This window comes from Lepus europaeus, chromosome X (assembly GCF_033115175.1).
Source record: "Lepus europaeus isolate LE1 chromosome X, mLepTim1.pri, whole genome shotgun sequence".
Classification (NCBI taxonomy): domain Eukaryota; kingdom Metazoa; phylum Chordata; class Mammalia; order Lagomorpha; family Leporidae; genus Lepus; species Lepus europaeus.
Genome location: NC_084850.1, coordinates 59,348,948 through 59,367,833, shown reverse-complemented (window position 1 = coordinate 59,367,833; position 18,886 = coordinate 59,348,948). Strand labels below are relative to the sequence as shown.

The 18,886-nt window shown below is 36.4% G+C and overlaps 1 protein-coding gene across 4 annotated transcripts in view; it reads left to right on the top strand.

Moving 5' to 3' along the window:
- The window catches only part of KLHL13 (kelch like family member 13), a 182,254-nt gene that overhangs the window by 102,111 nt on the left and 61,257 nt on the right, over positions 1 to 18,886 (top strand). Inside the window, exon 2 of one of the 4 annotated variants that reach the window (XM_062183169.1) lies at positions 8,755 to 8,820. The exons of the other annotated variants lie outside the window; for them this stretch is intronic. The gene's annotated coding sequence lies outside the window, so the exon portion shown is untranslated. The remainder of the gene's footprint in view (positions 1 to 8,754; positions 8,821 to 18,886) is intronic. 4 annotated transcript variants of the gene reach the window in all.

Genomic DNA, 18,886 nt, shown 5'->3' with positions numbered 1-18,886 from the left:
TTAATCTTGGCTTGTTATTGATTCATACAGAATCCTATTTGTGGCTACTAATTTTCATTGTCTTTGACCCTCTTCCTTTAAATGTTAGTGTCTGTTCTCTGAAATATGTCTGTCTCTGTGGATTCTGTGACAATCTTCCTTTATGATCAAGACTCCTAGAAGTTTTTATGATTCTTGTATTTCCAACTAGCCCATAAGGGAGTATACAGTATATTTATATGTCCCCAAATTCAAGTCCAGTGTCACAAAATACAGCATTTTTTTGTAAGATCACTCCTTTTTTCCTTTTAATAAAAGACTCCAGAACTTCTAATTGTACCGCAGAACACACCAGAGATAGACATTTATGATCTGTAGCAGTTTGCTCTCACAGCTGCAACAGCCTCCACCATCACTCCCTGTTTTGTATATATTAAGCCATTTTGTAAATATGCTGTTTTTCTTGGGGAATCCTGCTGTCTCTTATTCTTTATACTTTCATTATGTTCATTTGTTTGATATTTCTAATCTGCCAGTCTGAATAATAGGAGAGGCTAGCTAGTGGTGTGAAATAGAGAGTTGAGACATTTTCTTAGGTCTAAGTTGTAATTCTCTCATTGGAAAAGAATTCATAGGTCTTTAATCAAGCATTTATGTTTGTCTCCATTTTGAAAGTTAAAGGGGCTTATTAGCGTTGGCTCTCCTGGTTTTTACATTTGTATACTTTACTCTTGACTGATAACCATTTATATTACTAGGTATTGGTGATGTGCAGTGGCTTGCTTGGTCAGATTTGCTATTTTATTTTTGTTCCTTTGGTGGAACAGTGGTTATTAAAATTGGATTTTGTGGTTTGATCTTTTATCATCACTGCATGAAACAATAATTTAATAAAATCTAATAGTTCAAAGAATATACTTTTATCTTTTTCAATTACCTGTCTATAAGGATGTCTGGTTTTTGGAGATATGGTTTTCATTTTACAATATTCATTTGTCTAGGTGGTTGATAAACCAATAATATGTTTTCTTTATTATCTTTCTAGCTTTACCAGTGCTATCTTTACTTAGATTACTTAGGTCACTGTTTACTGGTGTTTCCCTTCCTTATTCTAGCTAAGAATTTCCCTTGCTCAGTTCAATTCTGCAGTCATCCATCTACCGTAAAGTCTTGTGTACCTACTATGATGGGGACCCTGCCAAACACAGACAAATGTAAACATTAAGAGGAACCATTTAAGTATACTGTTTGCAATTGAAATGTTTTATTTATTTCTTTTGAAAATGTATGTATTTGCAAGGCAGAGAGACAGAAGAGAGGGACACAGAGATAGACAAAGCTACAGGTATCTTTCATGTACTGTTTCACTCCCAAATGTCCACAACAGGCAGGGCTGGACCAAGCCAAAGCCAAGGGTCAGGAATTCAATCCAGGTATCCCAAGTGGCAGGAACCTAACTACTTGAACCATCACCATTGCCTCTGAAGGTTTAGCAAGAAGCTGGAATTGGAAGTAGAGCTGGGACTTGAACCCAGGCACTCTGATACACGATGCAGGCAATTTTTTAAAAGATTTATTTTTATTTATTTAAAAGAGTTACAGAGAGAGGTAGAGATATATAGAGAGAGGTCTTCCATCCACTGGTTCACTCCCTAGATGGCTGCAATGGCCGGAGCTGCACCGATCCAAAGCCAGGAGAAAGAAGCTTCTTCCGGGTCTCCCACGTGGGTGCAGGAGCTTAAGGACTTGGGCCATCTTCCACTGCTTTCCCAGGCCATAGCAGAGAGCTGGATTGGAAGAGGAGCAGCCGGAACTAGAACCAGCACCCATATGGGATGCTGGCACTTCAGGCCAGGGCTTTAACCGGCTGCACCACAGTGCTGGCCCCAACGATGCAGGCAATTTAATACCATACCAAATGCCCATGCCTTTTATTTATTTCTTATAATTTATGTCTTGGTTTGGAAAGAATAAGGTATTTTAATAATTCTTGTTTGATTATCATCAGAAAAGTGTACTTAATCATGGAGATGGGCAGAACCTACTTTTGCTGATTGGATTTTACCAAAATTTTACCAAAATTGCCTCCTGTGATTTAGACTACTGTGTGACAGAAACTGAGTAAGGTATAATAAAAGCTTTCAGTAGTTTCTAGCCTAGGGAGGCACAGAAACAGTAATAATCCAAAGTGACAGGAGCTATAATTATTTACAGTACCATGGGAGGACGGAAAACCTGAGCACCTGAGTTGCTATGTGAAGGAAGGTTTCATAGAAGAATGTTGCTTAAAGCTTAAGCATGACTAGAAGTTGGCTTGGTTAACAAGGAGGACAGACTATTTGAAGTGGAATCATACATGAAACCACTGAGGCATGAGTGAGTATGACATGTTTGAGGTCTTCACTAAAATGTTGCTAAATGATGGATGATAGGAAACTCTGCAAATCGCATTGGGAAGATATTTTTGGCACAGGAATAGGTTGATCATTCTGAAGCTTTTGTCAATAGCCATCCTATAGCATCCATGAGCTATTCCCTGTTTCTCCATTCTTCCAGCCATTCTTTTCCCACAATTAGTGTGAAGATCTTTTAGGGGAGCAGTGTGTGTGTGTGTGTGTGTGTGTGTTTAGGAATAATATTTATCATTTTTCCCTGAAGTAAATATGAATACAATATAGAGGTGACTGACAAACACTGAATTAGATGCCAGGGGACCTGGATTCTTGTTTTCCAATTCTCTCAGCTGCTGTATCATTGAGCCAAGTCATTTGACAACTCTGTTTCTTCACTGGTAAGAATGGCAATATTAATGCCTGCATTGTCTATCTCCAGATAAAGTTAAAAATGAAAATGAGACCCATTAAATTAAGAGATATAATAAAGTCTTTTATATAGAATTCTGGCACGGTTTAAAGTGACATTTAAAACATCATTGGGGCAGATGTCCCATGTACCACATCAGAGTACCTGGGTTCAATGCCTAACTCTATTCCCGATTCCAGCTTTCTCCTAAGGCAGACACTGGGAAACAGCAGTGATGGCAGTAGAAGATGGCCCAAGTCCTGGTCCCTGCCACCCATGTAAGTGGTCTAGATTGAGTTTCTGGCCCCCAGCTTTGGCATTGCTTAGGCCCAACCATTGCGGGCATTTGGAGAGTGAACCAGCAGATTGGAGCTTTCTCCTTCTGTCTATCTGTCTGTCTCTCTCTCCCTTCTTCTGTCTCTCTGCCTCTGAAGTAAATGAATAAAAATTAAAATAAAGTAAAATAAGTAATTTCTTTGTGGAGTACTTAGGTTGGAGAATTAGGTTGAAAAGTAATTGACAAGTAGAAATATTCTTCCTCATTAACTCCGTGTGTCTGCCCTTGTGTCTTTGACACTACATGTAGCTTATTTCTATATTTCCAAACTAGCATGATACAATTTTAAGCTTCCCAGTATTTAAGGTGTGTACGTTGGCCATTTTCAGATTCTCACTGTAGCTAGTAACTTGTATTAAGATTTAGGTTAGTAAAGTATGAGTTGGTCTATTTCATAGTCAACCTTGAGTAGTTAATCTCTCATAAGTACTTTGAATTACTCATGGATCACCTTCAACCGTTTGTTGTATTGTATAGTGGTCTGACCTGAGTTTTTTTTTTCCATTTTAGGGATGTATAAGAGGCTTCTGATTCATTCAGTTAGGATTAGGAGGTTATATGACCTTGGATTTTGGCTTCCTTTGGCATTTTTCCTAACCCAGTAACCATGGTGGCAGTAGGTATTGGTAGCTGCAAAAGATATTCCTGTTTATTTTATTTCCTTTGACCCCATCTTGCCCGTTAGGCTTAGTGGTAATACTATAGAAAGCTGATAATGTTTTCTTAAATGTGAACTTCTGTACTATAGGAATATGAGTGATCTCTTCAAATATAAAAACCCTTGACCAACACCTCTTTAGACCAATGGTTCTTAAAAGTTTTCATCCATGGGTATTTCAACAGGACAGAAAACTCTATAAACCACTTAACTCATCATGCTTGAGCCATTTTACATACACCAGAAGAAACTGGAAGAGTATCACTATTGGTGAGATAATGCAATGATGTTTTAGATTGAATGTAAGTGAATTATTTATGGTAGACTATATTAGACCTTGTCATCCCAATCACTCATATTAAGACACTTTCTTATGGACTTACAAGTAGCAGTTTTCTCCTCCCTTTTTCTCCTCTTATAACTTGGAGATGAACTGGTTATGCCAATTTGAATAAAATACCTATTCTAACCAAAATATAATATAAAATGTTTGTTGCTGTGTTTCTGCCAGGCCTGATGGAAATGCTCTTGCAATTGCTCTATTTTCCACAAAATGAAATGAGGAAATGGTCTGGCTTATTTTCTCCTTGTTTTAAAATATATGATAACATTGATACATAGTTTAAAAACATTCCTCTCAAGACCTGGTGGATTAAGTCATGTTTATGTCCCGACTAAGGATGGCCTTTTTTGAAGATTACTTGGGAAAATGTGGTACATTTCCAAAATCACATTCTCCATCTTTTGTGTATTTGATTTTTTTTCATTACACATCAGTGGAAAGGAAACTGGTCAGTTTTTTGCACTCAATAAAAAAGATGGAAAATGTAGACAGCTTTTATTTGGGACATTTTAAGTCATTGAGTGAATATTTTCAAGTATTAACTACTTTTCGAGATTATTGGCAGTAGCCTCTTAACCTACTTTAACATAAAATGGTTGGCTAAGATGAAAAGATTTTTTATTGTCTACATAAATGAAAGCATGATGGTTTTTGCTTCGTTGCATAAATGTAGGATTTTGTGCATACATAAAAAGGATGAGACAAAGTTGAATGCTAAATATCAAAATCAGCAAAAACTTTAGAACCTAGTATTTGACATTGATCATAATGGGATGTGATTCCTTTGGGAGAGAACACTGGATATTTGTACCCAAGAACATGTGTCTCTGATACAGGTTTTTGTCCTGGATCAGTCTTCCAGCCAACGTTATTAACACCTCCTTCTTACACTTAATTTTTCTCCCTTAGTAGCCCATTCTTGGAGATTTTAAATCTTCTTGACTTTCCCATCTAATTTTGTCATCTTCATCAATTCCTTTTGTTTCTTATGTGGACTTACAGGCAAATTCCTTGGTTTATTAGAAGTAGTAAACCATTATCACAGCTTTTCCCCATGTGCAGCTCTATTTTTCCAAAGGTCACAGCTCCATTATTCAGACATTCCATTGTTATCCCTTCCTCATTAATTCTGTGGACTTTTTGAACCAAAGCTGTGGTATATACAGCAGCAGCATTGCATAGTATTGTAGAATTGCTTTCCAATAGAGGTCTAGGTCTCTTTACAATTCATATCCTTTCATTTTCAGCTTAGGTTTGGTGAAGGTAGTTCCTAAAGTTAGTGTAAACTGTGAAGGGTGGGAAGGTGGTCTTCCTTGGGCCCACTTATCCTCAGGTTGTGACCTTGACCACAGTGTGATTTTTCACTATCCTGTTTCCTATTTCACTGTATGGACAAGGGATCAAAAAAGATTTCTTGGACATTGTGTGCTAAATATCAGGAATAATGCACAGTCCCTATAATGGAAGAATCTTAAAATATCTATGGACTCAAATTACCATGCTGACATTACTGAAAAGAATGGAATTTGAGCTGAGTCTGGAAAGATTGCTTGACTTCAGAAGAGTGGATTAGGGAAGAGATTTCATACCTAAAGGACCTCTGGAGTAAAAGTGAGAAATAACAAAGCAAACTTTTACAATAGAGAATAGGAAAGTTGGTAGCCAGCATCTAGTGAATTCTTAGTTCTGGGCTTAGCTGCTTGATTAATTCTTTGATCTACTCATAGAACAAATGCTTTTTTATGGCCTGTAGGATAAAATCTAAACCTCTTCACTGGTATATATGGTTTTCAGTGATATAATTTTTGGGCACCTTAAAATCCACTGTCATCACCACTATGTATCTTCTTTCCAAGTTCTATTGAAGACTTTACTGATGCTTCCAAGTATGTTGTACCCCCTCAGGTTTCTGTATCTATTCACAGGCTACCTTAGAGTCCACCTGATGAGTGCCTCATTTCTTCAGCCTCCAGTCACTTCAGTATTTTTGTTGTCCTGTTGCTTCTGTAGAACTATGGGCAGATAACACTAAAGTGTCTACACTGAATTATGTTATCAGAGTACATGTCTGCCTCGCTCACTCAACTATGAGCTTCTTGAGAGTAAGAAATTGTGTCTTGTTCACCTTTGTGTCCATACCACATAGCGCAGTAGCTAAATATGTAGTTAATTCAGCAAATATTTGTTGAATACAGTATGCACTGAACACTTAATTTGCATTGTATGTAATTTTATTTTAAAAGAGAAATATAAAAAATTATAATGAATGGATTAAAGATGAGAGATTCAGGGAGACTGGTTATGTGTGTTTTATAGAAGTAGTGCATTTGTTTATAAAAACAGTAGGGGGTAGATTTCCTGGAAAATTAATCAAAGAAGAAAGATAGGACTTAGTGATTGCCAACTATGGGCAAGAGCAAGGCAAGTGTTAAAGTTGATAAAGATAATAAGACAAATAACAGAACAGTGACCCTTGGGAAAATAGGGTTACTTTTAGATAAGTGTGTGTTTTTCTAAGTCAGACCTCCTGGTATTAGTATTTGTGTCATCCCCACCTCTGATGTAAAGATGAACTCTGTTTTCCTGTTCAGTTTACTGGAACTAAATGTTCATGTGATCCTCATTTTCAGATCTGGTCAGGAATTTAGATACGAAACATAAATAGGTCAACTACACTGACTACAGTTTCCTCTCAAGGAAAGGTGTGCAGTGCACAGGTTTTTGAACGTGTAAAAGCTGTTCCTGCTTTTGGGAGCTACAACAGAAGTGCTATACCAGTCAGATACACTGGGGTGCGCTACTATGTAGCAGAGCCTAGCTGTGCATCACAGCTCTTAACTTTAAAACTCCAGAGAATTTGATGAGAGAGGGATCCACAAGAACATGACAAATGATGAGAGTTCAAACCTTAAGAGAAAAATGGGCTTATTGGTAAGAGACATTTCCTTTCCTTTATTTACTGCTGCTACTTATTCAGTAAAATAGCAAGCCTGTGATTTTCATATTGGCTGTGAAGCGGTATACAAAAATCAATTTTATATGTATTGTAGAATTCAGGAGACATATTGGTAACCATGTAAAAATCATAGGAAGCATGTATAAAGCTTGATTTTAACAAAATCTCTGAGGAAATTTTATTTTCCTTCAAACTATGACATAGGTATATTTATATATCTTAGATGTAATGCAGATTAAGAAATGTATATACATATTTACAAAGTTAAAATAAAGAATAGTGACTTGTGTAGAAATACATAATTTCACTCAGTTACCAGAAGGTGGCACACCAGATTATTCTTCAAAACACAAAGAAAACGAATAATATTAATAGGAATATAAAATAAGCTGTAGTTAAAGATATTTTAATGTCTTTTAAGCAAAGAAATAATGTAATTATTATTTGCTCAGCGAGGCTTAATGCTAAGCCATGACAAATATGAATTTAACCTCGTGTAGTTTTTATCTTTCAAGAATAATTTTTCTGTGTATAGCATTTTGAAAGTAGACTGAAATACTATTTTCATTAAGGAGATGCTGTTTTGGATTTATCATTCAAAAAAAGAAATAAAATTCTTGCTACCTACCTTTTCTCAAAATCGGATGTAATTATATTTAAGACAACATTTTGGATAAGATATTGGTCAAGATTTTAAAGATACTGTTAGACTGTGACTTTGATTGACTTATGACTTTAATAATGCAATAGTGCTTGTGAGATGACCCAGAAAAAAGCATGACATTTTATTTTGAAGAAACCTCTAGATAAGGCTAATGTTTACTTCCTTTAAACTCATAACGATGTAAATGAAATAATGTAAATATATTAAATTCTGTGTTAGAGCTCCCCAAACATCTGCCAGCACACTTTAATTTTTTAAGAGTTAACTGTTGACAGCATATACTGCAGTGCTTCTGTAGTAGTCTCTATTTTTAAAACTGCATTCCTGAGGCAGTACTAGAAGTACATTTGTCCACCATTGCTTTTGTACTAGCCCAAAATAGCTAGATAAATGATAGAACTCCACACAAACCCAATCTTCTGGTTAGGAGATGGTACATCTATTCATGTTTATATTAATTACAAGCATTATGAAAATCAGAAAATTGGTAGTAAATGAACCTGTATGAACATTAGCCATCTGTTCTCTGAAAGCTTGGAATGTGTGTCATTGGCTTTCAGGGTTTTTGTTGTTGTTGTTTGTTTATTTTTTTGGCAAAGCAGTACATCAGCTAAGAATTAACCTTTAGACTTAAAAAGCTCAAAAATGACACATCATTTGGAGGTCCAAATATGTATTTACTGGAAAAGCATTTCTCTCTGTCCATAGGTGTCTAGGTTAGTCTTTTAGATCAAGTGCAATTAAGTGTTGTACTTAACTGTCAGTCTTTATTCTAGAGTTTCTGAAAGATTAAGACAGCTTCTGAAAACAAATAGAATCTTCCAGTTTTCTACTTAAGGTTTTCAAAAGTTAATTTACATAAGTGTATATTTTTGGGGTGCTCTTAACTGTTCAAGACTTATAAATATGGTTCATAAATTTATGGTTAAAATATTTTCAGTGTATGCTTTGGAAATTTTGAACCAATCCTAATAAAGTCACAATTAACCAGATTTTTGTTCCACTCCACTTTCAGGAGACGGAGGCAGTTGTCTTTAAAACAAGCCGATTTCAAGGATATATTCAAAAAATCAACTTCAGGGTATGTCCAAGGGTCTGCATTTTCCTCTGCTTTTTGTTTCAAAAAATGAGAATTTATTTTCATAAAAGACCCTGAGATACTGGAAGACATTAAGTTATTGAGCAGAATTTCAGTAATGTCAAGGATACTTTGTTAATTATGAAAACATACACAAATTATGCTGTTAAAATTCCATACGTTGTATTATGCTTTATATTTTCCAATGTGCTCTCACAAATATAACTTCATTTGGTTTTCATAGCATTGCTATGAGATAGGCAAAGAAAGAGGCATTTTTCCTATTTTACAGATGAGGGAAGATAACACTGGAGGTTGTGAAGCTAATTAGTGATGGATTTGTGATTGTACCACAGGCGCCTAGCTCAAGCTTGGCTCTTTTGCATTCTTCGTAGAAAAAGTTTGAAACAGATTTGTAACTTTTAATTCTGTATTGCACAGTCACTATAATTTACTTTTGTTTTCTAATTCCTGCACCTTACCTTTTCACACATTGCATCTGTCGGCCTCTGTGCCTATCTGCCTGCCAGCTGGACACCTTGTTTTCAGACCTAGAAGCATCTCAAGTGTGGGAGAGTAAGATAATGGCCATGGACAGTTTGGTTAGACAGTTGATGGTGAGCAGCCAATGCTGATACACCAAGGCAGGCCAGGGCCTGAGGGGGAAAACACAATCTTACAATAGCTGGGGCCTTGAGCAGGGCATAGCCAATTTGATTTCAAAGCAGCCTTTTTCAAAGTTTAGTAGGTCTGGCATGATTATCAGTTGGAGTACTTGGATTCCACCTCCAGGTTTCTATATTTTAAATATTCAAATCAAGTGATTCTCAGCACATTAATATTTGAGAGCCTCTGCTTTCCTTATATAAAACTTTTTTATTGATATTTATATATTTAGATAGATATAGATACCTTGAGATATATAGTACAGTATATATTATATATATAAAATCATATGTGTGTATGTGTGTGTGTACACACACAATAAAAGAGCCACTTTCGGCTCAGCATTATGTGGGTTCCATGTCAAAGCATATGAGTCAGGGAAGTGGGGGCTGAGGGAAAGGCAGGGATTTGGAATTATAGGTATTATTTGCACACATTGCTGTATTGGTATCTATATCTAAAGTATGTCACAGTAGCTATTGCACACTATGGTGACTAGAAGTTTTTTTTTTTTACAAACTTGTATCCATTTTGACTTTAAGAAGTTAAAGGGCAGAAAGATTTCCACCAAAATATGAATAATAAGTAGATTTTGATTTTTCATAGTTACTGCCTCCCAGTTGTTTTTATTTTAAACTAATTTATGAAAAAATTGACTAGGCTATCCAAGGCCCTAGATAGGTAAGGCTTTAGCTTAGCAATATATTTATGCTCACTTTGTATTTCATATGTGAATATCCAGCGTGCCCAATTATATTGTGAGGACTGTGTAGCTGGGGAACATGTGTTATTTTATATATTTGTAACTTCTAGCAGTCATCAGTTCTCAATATGGTGATTGAACTAATTCAGCATGCATGCACCTCCTCTCTAGGGGTTTTGGGCTAAGCACAGTGTGTTCATGGGTTTGGGTATTCGTTATGTTCAAGGAGTCTATCTCACACTGTCAGTGATGGCTGATGTACTGAGGAAGCCTCAAATGGAACAAAAACATTTTAGTTGACAATTGCAAAAGTCGTGGTCCCAATTAATAAATTTGCTAATGCCTTTCCCATGTTATACTATCACTTTAAGCTTGGTTTTACTGCCTGTTAACTCATTTTGGAGTACAAGTTAAGTTGTTCCTTCTTTAAAAATATGAATCTCAGAGATTGGTATTTCTGGAAACTCCTAAACATAAATTTTTTTTTGTTTAAGGTCTGAATAGTATTATAGGAATTTAAACAAAATGGCCAGACTCTGTAGTGGAAGACTCATAAAAATATTCCACGATGTCTCTGACCTAGATCAAGTCAAGTAAGGAAAGAATGAATAAATATATGCTAGCTAAAGTGAAAATGTATTGTATTCAAGTGTTATTTAGCTTTAGAATTCCGTGAGAAATAACTGATTAGTCAAAGATATGTTTGATTTTGAAGCTATAAAGTGATTCTGAGCTTACTAGGTGAGATACACCTAGAAACCAAAATTTAAATTATCTCTATTTTAAACCAATCATCACCCTAGAAGATCAACTCTCTTTTTATTCAAAATTGTGCTTTCTTTAGTTAGTAATAGAATATAAGATAAAGGAAAGGAAATGGCTTCCTCCCATTGGATAACCATTGCATCAATATAATAAAGTTAGATAAAATGCCAAAACAATTCTGTGGTTAGATGACAACACACGAACATTTTATATGTGTAACATGTGCTAATAGTGTTTTACATAATAGGAATTTATTAAATTGCTGATTGCAGGCAGAGAAATTATAAATTACACACCTTTTGATTAGCTTGTAGAATTAGATTTACTACCATGTGTTTGGCATCTTTCAGTCTGTTTCTCTATCCTTTACTTGTTTTGTAGAATTTAAAACTACCAGAGAAGAATCTAAATTAGACAATGAGAAGGATCCGGAAATAGTCATGAAAAGAAAGATTGGCCAGGTTGCTGAGCCTCTTGGATAACACCATAGTAGGCAAATATCAAGATTGTCAGCTACTCCCTTAAGAAAACTGTTGGTGCTCATTGTATGGCAATGGATCACAAGGTTAAAGTTTGAAATTGCATCATTTTTGAAGCATAAGATGTTCCCATTTATTATGTAGTTAAAACCTTTGTAAAAACAACAGTAGTTTCTATGAATATATGTGGAGACTTCAAAAAGTTTTTGGAAAATTGTGTTATGAAAAAACCATGGATTTCAAAATGGTTTTTTTTTTTTTTTGATAGGCAGAGTGGAGTGAGAGAGAGAGACAGAGAGGAAGGTCTTCCTTTTTGCTGTTGGTTCACCCTCCAATGGCCGCTGCGGCCGGTGCATCGCGCTGATCCGAAGCCAGGAGCCAGGTGCTTCTCCTGGTCTCCCATGCGGGTACAGGGCCCAAGGACTTGGGCCATCCTCTACTGCCTTCCCGGGCCATAGCAGAGAGCTGGCCTGGAAGAGGGGCAACCGGGATAGAATCCGGCGCCCCAACCGGGACTAGAACCCAGTGTGCTGGCGCCGCAAGGCGGAGGATTAGCCTGTTAAGCCACGGTGCCGGCAATTTTTGCTATTACTGAGAGCAGAGTTTACACATAAGGAATACTTATTTACCAACATAATGTTATTCTTAAAGTAAAAATGTAAATATTCACATTCTTTTACAAATAGGTATATGCTAAAGAAAATCATTCAAAATACATACTTTCTGGCCGGCGCCGTGGCTCACTAAGCTAATCCTCCGCCTTGCGGCGCCGGCACACCGGGTTCTAGTCCCGGTCGGGGCACCGATCCTGTCCCGGTTGCCCCTCTTCCAGGCCAGCTCTCTGCTGTGGCCAGGGAGTGCAGTGGAGGATGGCCCAAGTGTTTGGGCTCTGCACCCCATGGGAGACCAGGATAAGCACCTGGCTCCTGCCATCGGAACAGCGCGGTGCGCCGGCCGCAGCGCGCTACCGCGGCGGCCATTGGAGGGTGAACCAACGGCAAAAGGAAGACCTTTCTCTCTGTCTCTCTCTCTCACTGTCCACTCTGCCTGTCAAAAAAAAAAAAAAATTAAAAAATAAATAAATAAATAAACAAAATACATACTTTCTTAAATAAATTGCTCTAGTGAAAAATCTCTGATCTCACTTCAATTAGTGATCATTTATGCTTAGTCATCTATCAACAATTCCTAAATGTCTCTTTAAATATTCGGGTAAATAAAATACCCAAGCTATTCATTGTAAGCTGTTCTGATGTGTTGCACATTAAACCTACAAATTTATCAAAATTTTTAAAAATTCAAAATGTGCAATACAACTGAAATAACAATTCAGAATATGATTCAAATGAATAAATACATTAATAAAAGCTTTTCAAGATGTTTCACTATTTTGTTTTTATCTTGATGGCATCAAATATACAAGTCAACCAAAGTTACATGAAGACAATATAAACAATACTACAATCTTTGTTTTGAAGCTCTGCACTATTTTGCTGAGAGTAAACAAATTCCAATAATATTTATGCTAAAAATTATTTTCAAGCAATCATATCAGAAACCAATTCTAAAAGGCATACAGTTAAATAAATTCAACATTTGCTATATTCTATAATATTTCGGAAAAACCTGTACTTTCATGAAAATCTGAGTTTCTGAAAGATCTTTACAATAGTACATTTTCAACATCACAATTTAAATTAATGAGATAAAGCTACTGTTTTAAAAACACATATTTATATCCAAAGAATTGTTATAAAATTCACATGTTTGGATAAACGTTTTGGCCAAAGATGAAGTTAGAAGACTACCGGGTTTTCCAATCACTCCCCCTCCCTATTTGTAAACCTTGGCTACAAATACCTAGAGTAATCACAGTAATATTTTGTTAACCAGCAGCAAACACTTTCATGGAAAGCTAATCCTAATAACTCATTAAGATTATACAACACTATGTAAATTTTCCATGAAAAAGGCCCTCTAAATTGAATTAGTTTAATTTTTTTATCATTTCCCATTGCTAATTTGAAATTTCCTACATATGAGGATACTTCATCTCTGATTGTCTTTTTCTACTTTTCAAAGAAAGAAAAATAAATTCAAATAATTCTTATTAAAATGGAATTAAAAGATAAGTTTATTTGAACACAAAACATTTTGAAGGCCGGCGCCGTGGCTTAACAGGCTAATCCTCCGCCTTGGGCCCTGCACCCGCATGGGAGACCAGGAGAAGCACCTGGCTCCTGGCTTTGGATCAGCACAATGTGTCGGCTGCAGCGGCCATTGGAGGGTGAACCAACGGCAAAAAGGAAGACCTTTCTCTCTGTCTCTCTCTCTCTCTCACTATCCACTCTGCCTGCCAAAAAAAAAGTAATAGCAAAAATTTAAAAGTGATTTTTATTTTATGAGAGAGAGAGAGATCGCTCGATCTTCCATTCACTGGTTCACCTTGCAAATGCCTGCAATAGCTAGGACTGGGCTGGGTTGAAACTAGGAGCCTGGAACTCAGTCTAAATCTGCCACATGGATTGCAAGGACTTAAGTACTTGAGTCGTCATCTGTTGTCACTTAGTATGTACAAGTAATAGCAGATTTAGCAATAATATTTAAAAAAACCTTCCATGTTATTGGCTTCAAGATATCATTCTTTTAACCACCCCTCTACTTATGAACTTACTTTTTTTTTTTAATTTTTGACAGGCAGAATGGACAGTGAGAGAGAGAGAGACAGAGAGAAAGGTCTTCTTTTGCTGTTGGTTCATCCTCCAATGGCCACTGTGGCCGGCGTGCTGCGGCCGGCGCACCGCGCTGATCCGAAGCCAGGAGCCAGGTGCTTCTCCTGGTCTCCCATGGGGTGCAGGGCCCAAGCACTTGGGCCATCCTCCACTGCACTCCCTGGCCACAGCAGAGAGCTGGCCTGGAAGAGGGGCAACCGGGACAGAATCCGGTGCCCCGACCGGGACTAGAACCCAGTGTGCTGGCGCCGCAAGGTGGAGGATTAGCCTGTTAAGCCATGGCGCCGGCCATGAACTTACTTTTTAATTTACTCCACAAATAATGAGTGGTTTCTAGTGTGCAAGAAATTGGACTCTGAGGAAGATACAAAGACACAGGGATTTCTACTTGAAGGATAAGTAGGAATTTGGGGAGGGTCCCTCGGGCAGATGAAGTAACATTACTGTAGCAGACAATGTGGTAACCACGTGGTCTCTTATGGGAGTATTAGTTATGTTCTTCTTTGATAATGATAAAATGCTGTATTACTTTTTAAACAAAATTTTTGAAATGTCAATTCAAAATCAGGTATATAAATAGTATATGTTTTAAAATCATAGATTTCTACTACTATCATCCACTTCTAACACACAAAAATACTCTGGTCTAACACACTTTTTTTCTTAAAGAAAAAGATGGGACTATTTTAAATCATTCAGGGTAGAAAAATTGAAAAGATATAAAGAATGTAGATACCACCAGGAAAAAAAAAGAAGGAAAGGCCAAAACTTCTGAGTTTACCATTCATTATTACTCTTGCATTCAGCTTTAGTAAGAGAGTAACGGTGGTCAGTATCTCTGGACTATTGAGTGGCCAACTGGATCTTAATTCTCTGCTCAATCTAGTCTGTATTTTGGCCCACTCATTCACCTTAGCCTCATAACCCCTTTCATCTGATCTCCAGTGATAAAAGGCATTACATAAATATCTGGAATTGCTACCATTCTGTCTTTCCATTTCCATTTCAATGAATTATTACCTTCCTTGCTCCTACTGTCTTCCCCTTTGGTCTCTGGCCTAATGCTTCCTGCCTTTTCAGCAGATCAGCTGATTCTTTTCTTGCTGTTCTTTTCTTGCCCACCTTATACCTTTCTTGTACTATGGAATTGTTAAAGGTGAAAAGCGTACTGACCTTCACCTTACTTATGCCATTATGGCATGAGGAATTCTCTATACATACACATGTGTAGCACCAGTACAACAGTTGTGCCTTTTTACTCATTTGTATTGCGAAAGAAATGTATACTGTATCAATCCAACGCATAGATAGAGGTGCAGTTGTGTTCATTTTCATAGATCCTTTAGGGGACTGTCAGGATCCACACAGTTCTGTTGAGGAAATTTCCAATGTGGAAGTTTCAAACATAGCTATCTTTGAGTAATATCTGGGATTTTCCATTTTGGTTGTAGCAAGGCTAAACATCTGAGTGTCACATTATGAGAAAGTTTTGGTCTATTTGATATTCAGTTTCCTGAAACAAAGGAAATATACACATACATACACAAGTATATGTAAACATAAATGTACATAAAATACAAATATATATGCATATGTATATAGCCATGTATGTAAACAATTTTGTTTCCTTTAAGAAGAGACCCTTAATGTATTAAGAGTTTTTCTTTGCTGTCTAGAACTTTTGTGTACTTTAAAGTGTTTAACAGTCCTACTACTTCTACTTGGTTGCCATCCAAGTGCTTTTACTGATTGGTAGAACATAAACAGAGCACACAGTTTGGCATGATTTACAGTCTTTTCTGGGCAACATGAATAACATTGATATTTTAGATTAGTCTGAAGAGACATTATCCGGACTGAAGAGATTACACAGTGCCTGCTCATAGAAACTGTGGCTAATGTTATTAGTCTTTAGCTGAATTTACCACAGAACTAGCCAAAACTTGCAAAAAAAAAAAAAAGCAGGTTGTTTCTTAGGGTACATCAGGAAAAAATGGACAAAGAGATTAGATACACATCATATTAATCAATTTGTTTGGTGAGGTGATATTGGTGACAAACTGTAGAAGTCCACAAATCCAATTCCACATTTATTTAGGGACATTTACATTGAGAAAAAAATTAGTCATTCGTATTTTTCACTTGTAGCTCATGCTATGACTGCCTTACATTGTACTTACTTTTGTCTCCCTTATACTTCTTAAATGTCTTCGAGTTTTGATTTGGAAACAGGGATTGGCAGGTGGTTCAGCTCTTGTCACTACATGGAAAGTCCACATCCCTTGTCTGTGTGCCAGGATTTAAGTCTCACTTTGACTTCCAGTTCTAGCTTCCTACTAATGCACAACCTGGAAGGTGGCAGATGATGATTCAATTACTTGGATCCCTGTCATCCACATGGGAGACCTGGATGGATTTTTTGGCTCCTAATTTTAGTCTGACCCACCCCTGGTTGTTGTGGGCATTTGGGGAGCAAATTAGCAGATGGAAGATCTTTACTCATCTGTGTCTATCTGTCTCTGTCTCTCTGCCTATCCCTCTGAGACTCTGTCTTTCAAATACAATGCAAGTAAGTAAAAAATTTTAAAAATATTTTGTAAATTGTTCTCTGTGCACTTTCACATTGTCTGTGTTTCCCATTTCTATGAGGGGTATTTAAAAAGTTAATGGAAAACATATCAGAAAACTATGCATGGGTTTCAAAAATTTTTACGGCAAAACAAGCTTATCTTAATTCTATTTTCCATGATTTTTTGAAGTACTCTAGTATCTTCCAGTGGACATGTATTTGGAGAAGGAAATATCTCTTTTTGGCTTTCATTTATTTTTTTTTATTAAACTTTTATTTAATGAATATAAATTTCCAAAGTATAGCTTATGGGTTACAATGGCTTCCCCCCTCCCATAACTTCCCTCCCGCCCGCAACCCTCCCCTTTCCCGCTCCCTTTCCCCTTCCATTCATGTAAAGATTCATTTTCAATTCTCTTTGTATACAGAAGATCAGTTTAGTATATATTAGGTAAAGATTTCAACATTTTGCCCATATAGCAACATAAAGTGAAAAAACTACCATTGGATTACTAATTATTTTTTAATACAAAAAAAATTGAGATAGATTGAGCAGGCAATCCTATCTGCTGGGTCACTGGGTCACTTCCCAAAATCAGGAAGCAGCCAGGGCTGAGTCAGGATCCCAGTGTTCCCATGTGGGTTTTCCATGTGGGTAGTAGTAACCTAACTATTTTGAACCATCATCTGGTGCCTCCAGGGAGCACATTAGCAAGATGCTAGAAACAGGAACAGAGTCTGGACTTGAACTCAGGCACTCCAGTAGGGAATGTGGGTATCCCAAGTGGTGTCCAAACTGCTAGGCCAAATACCTGCTCCATCCCCACCTTTAGAATGCATTGAGACATTTATAGAATATACTTCAGTTCAAACAGGAATGTGCTTCTTTCATGATCTTATTGTGAAAAGAAACAGTAGAGATTTTAGAATTCCTGGTCTAGGTCAATGAGATTCGGTTTCTACTTCCAGTTCTGCTGCTTGCTGAAAATGACAGTGGACAAGTTTACGTGTCCGAGTTTCAGAATTTTTTTTTTAATCTATATAATGAACATGCTGAGCAAGAGGAATTCTAAGAGTTCTAGAAATTCTAAAAATCTTTTCTTTCTACCTTGAGAGTCAGGCAGTTATTATTGTAAGAGTTGGTCCAGAATGACTTTTTGTGGCCTTGGTTAAGACCCATCATTGCCTTTGCTTTGTTACATTTCTGAAATATGCATTTCACAGATATTTTTAAGTGATTAGTTAAAGTTTACATGTGTTTGCTGTCTTTGTATCATGTTAAATGCAGTTTTCCATAACAGAAAACAAGTATTCTACAAATGAAATATTTTTATGTGATGTGACTAAATCTTCTTGACATCTACCAGTCTAAATATTAAAATAGTGGGGCACAGAGTCTGCATAAAATTATATTTAAAATGCATGTCTAATAACTTTCTTCATTTCATTCTATGGATGAAAACATTTTTTATTTCTGAAATCTAATGTTGATTATAGTTACACTCCATAGTTGCTATGGAGTCTCTACCAGGGCAGTAAAATTTGATTAATTTGAATTCTGCTAATTTGGAATTAGGGTGGTTTTACCCACCTGAAGTTTATATCTACTTAAAAGAATTATTTTGTTTGCTCATGAGAGATAATTACAAATGACAGGAATTTATCAAGGCACAAGTAAGAAATGAGTATAAATAAATATTCACCCTCAGATATAATTCTTTTATGGTTCTCGGCTCTTTTAAGAGTACTGAGGATAAGGTGGAATAAAGTAGCCTTAGTGTCTTTTTCTCTTTGAACAAATATTAAAATTTTTGGAGTGCCATAAAACTAATACTGTATATTAAGTTTATGAAAAATCTAGATTGGAAATTTACATATAAGATTACTGATATTGGTTGTTTTCTTTGGACTGTAATGAGATTACACCAAAAAGGGTTGGTTTTTGAATCCGTTGATTGTTCACAAAAGAATACCATTTTGAGAATGCTTACAGTAGGATGTTTTTCATCTGCTTGTGGGAGTTACTTTGGAAATATGGAAGATTCTACCTTAACTCTTTTTCCCACTCAAATTTTGAGGAATTTCCATTGACAGACAAACTATTAGAAACACTTATCATGCTTTTATACATGCTTTTGCATCTTTATTCTCAAAA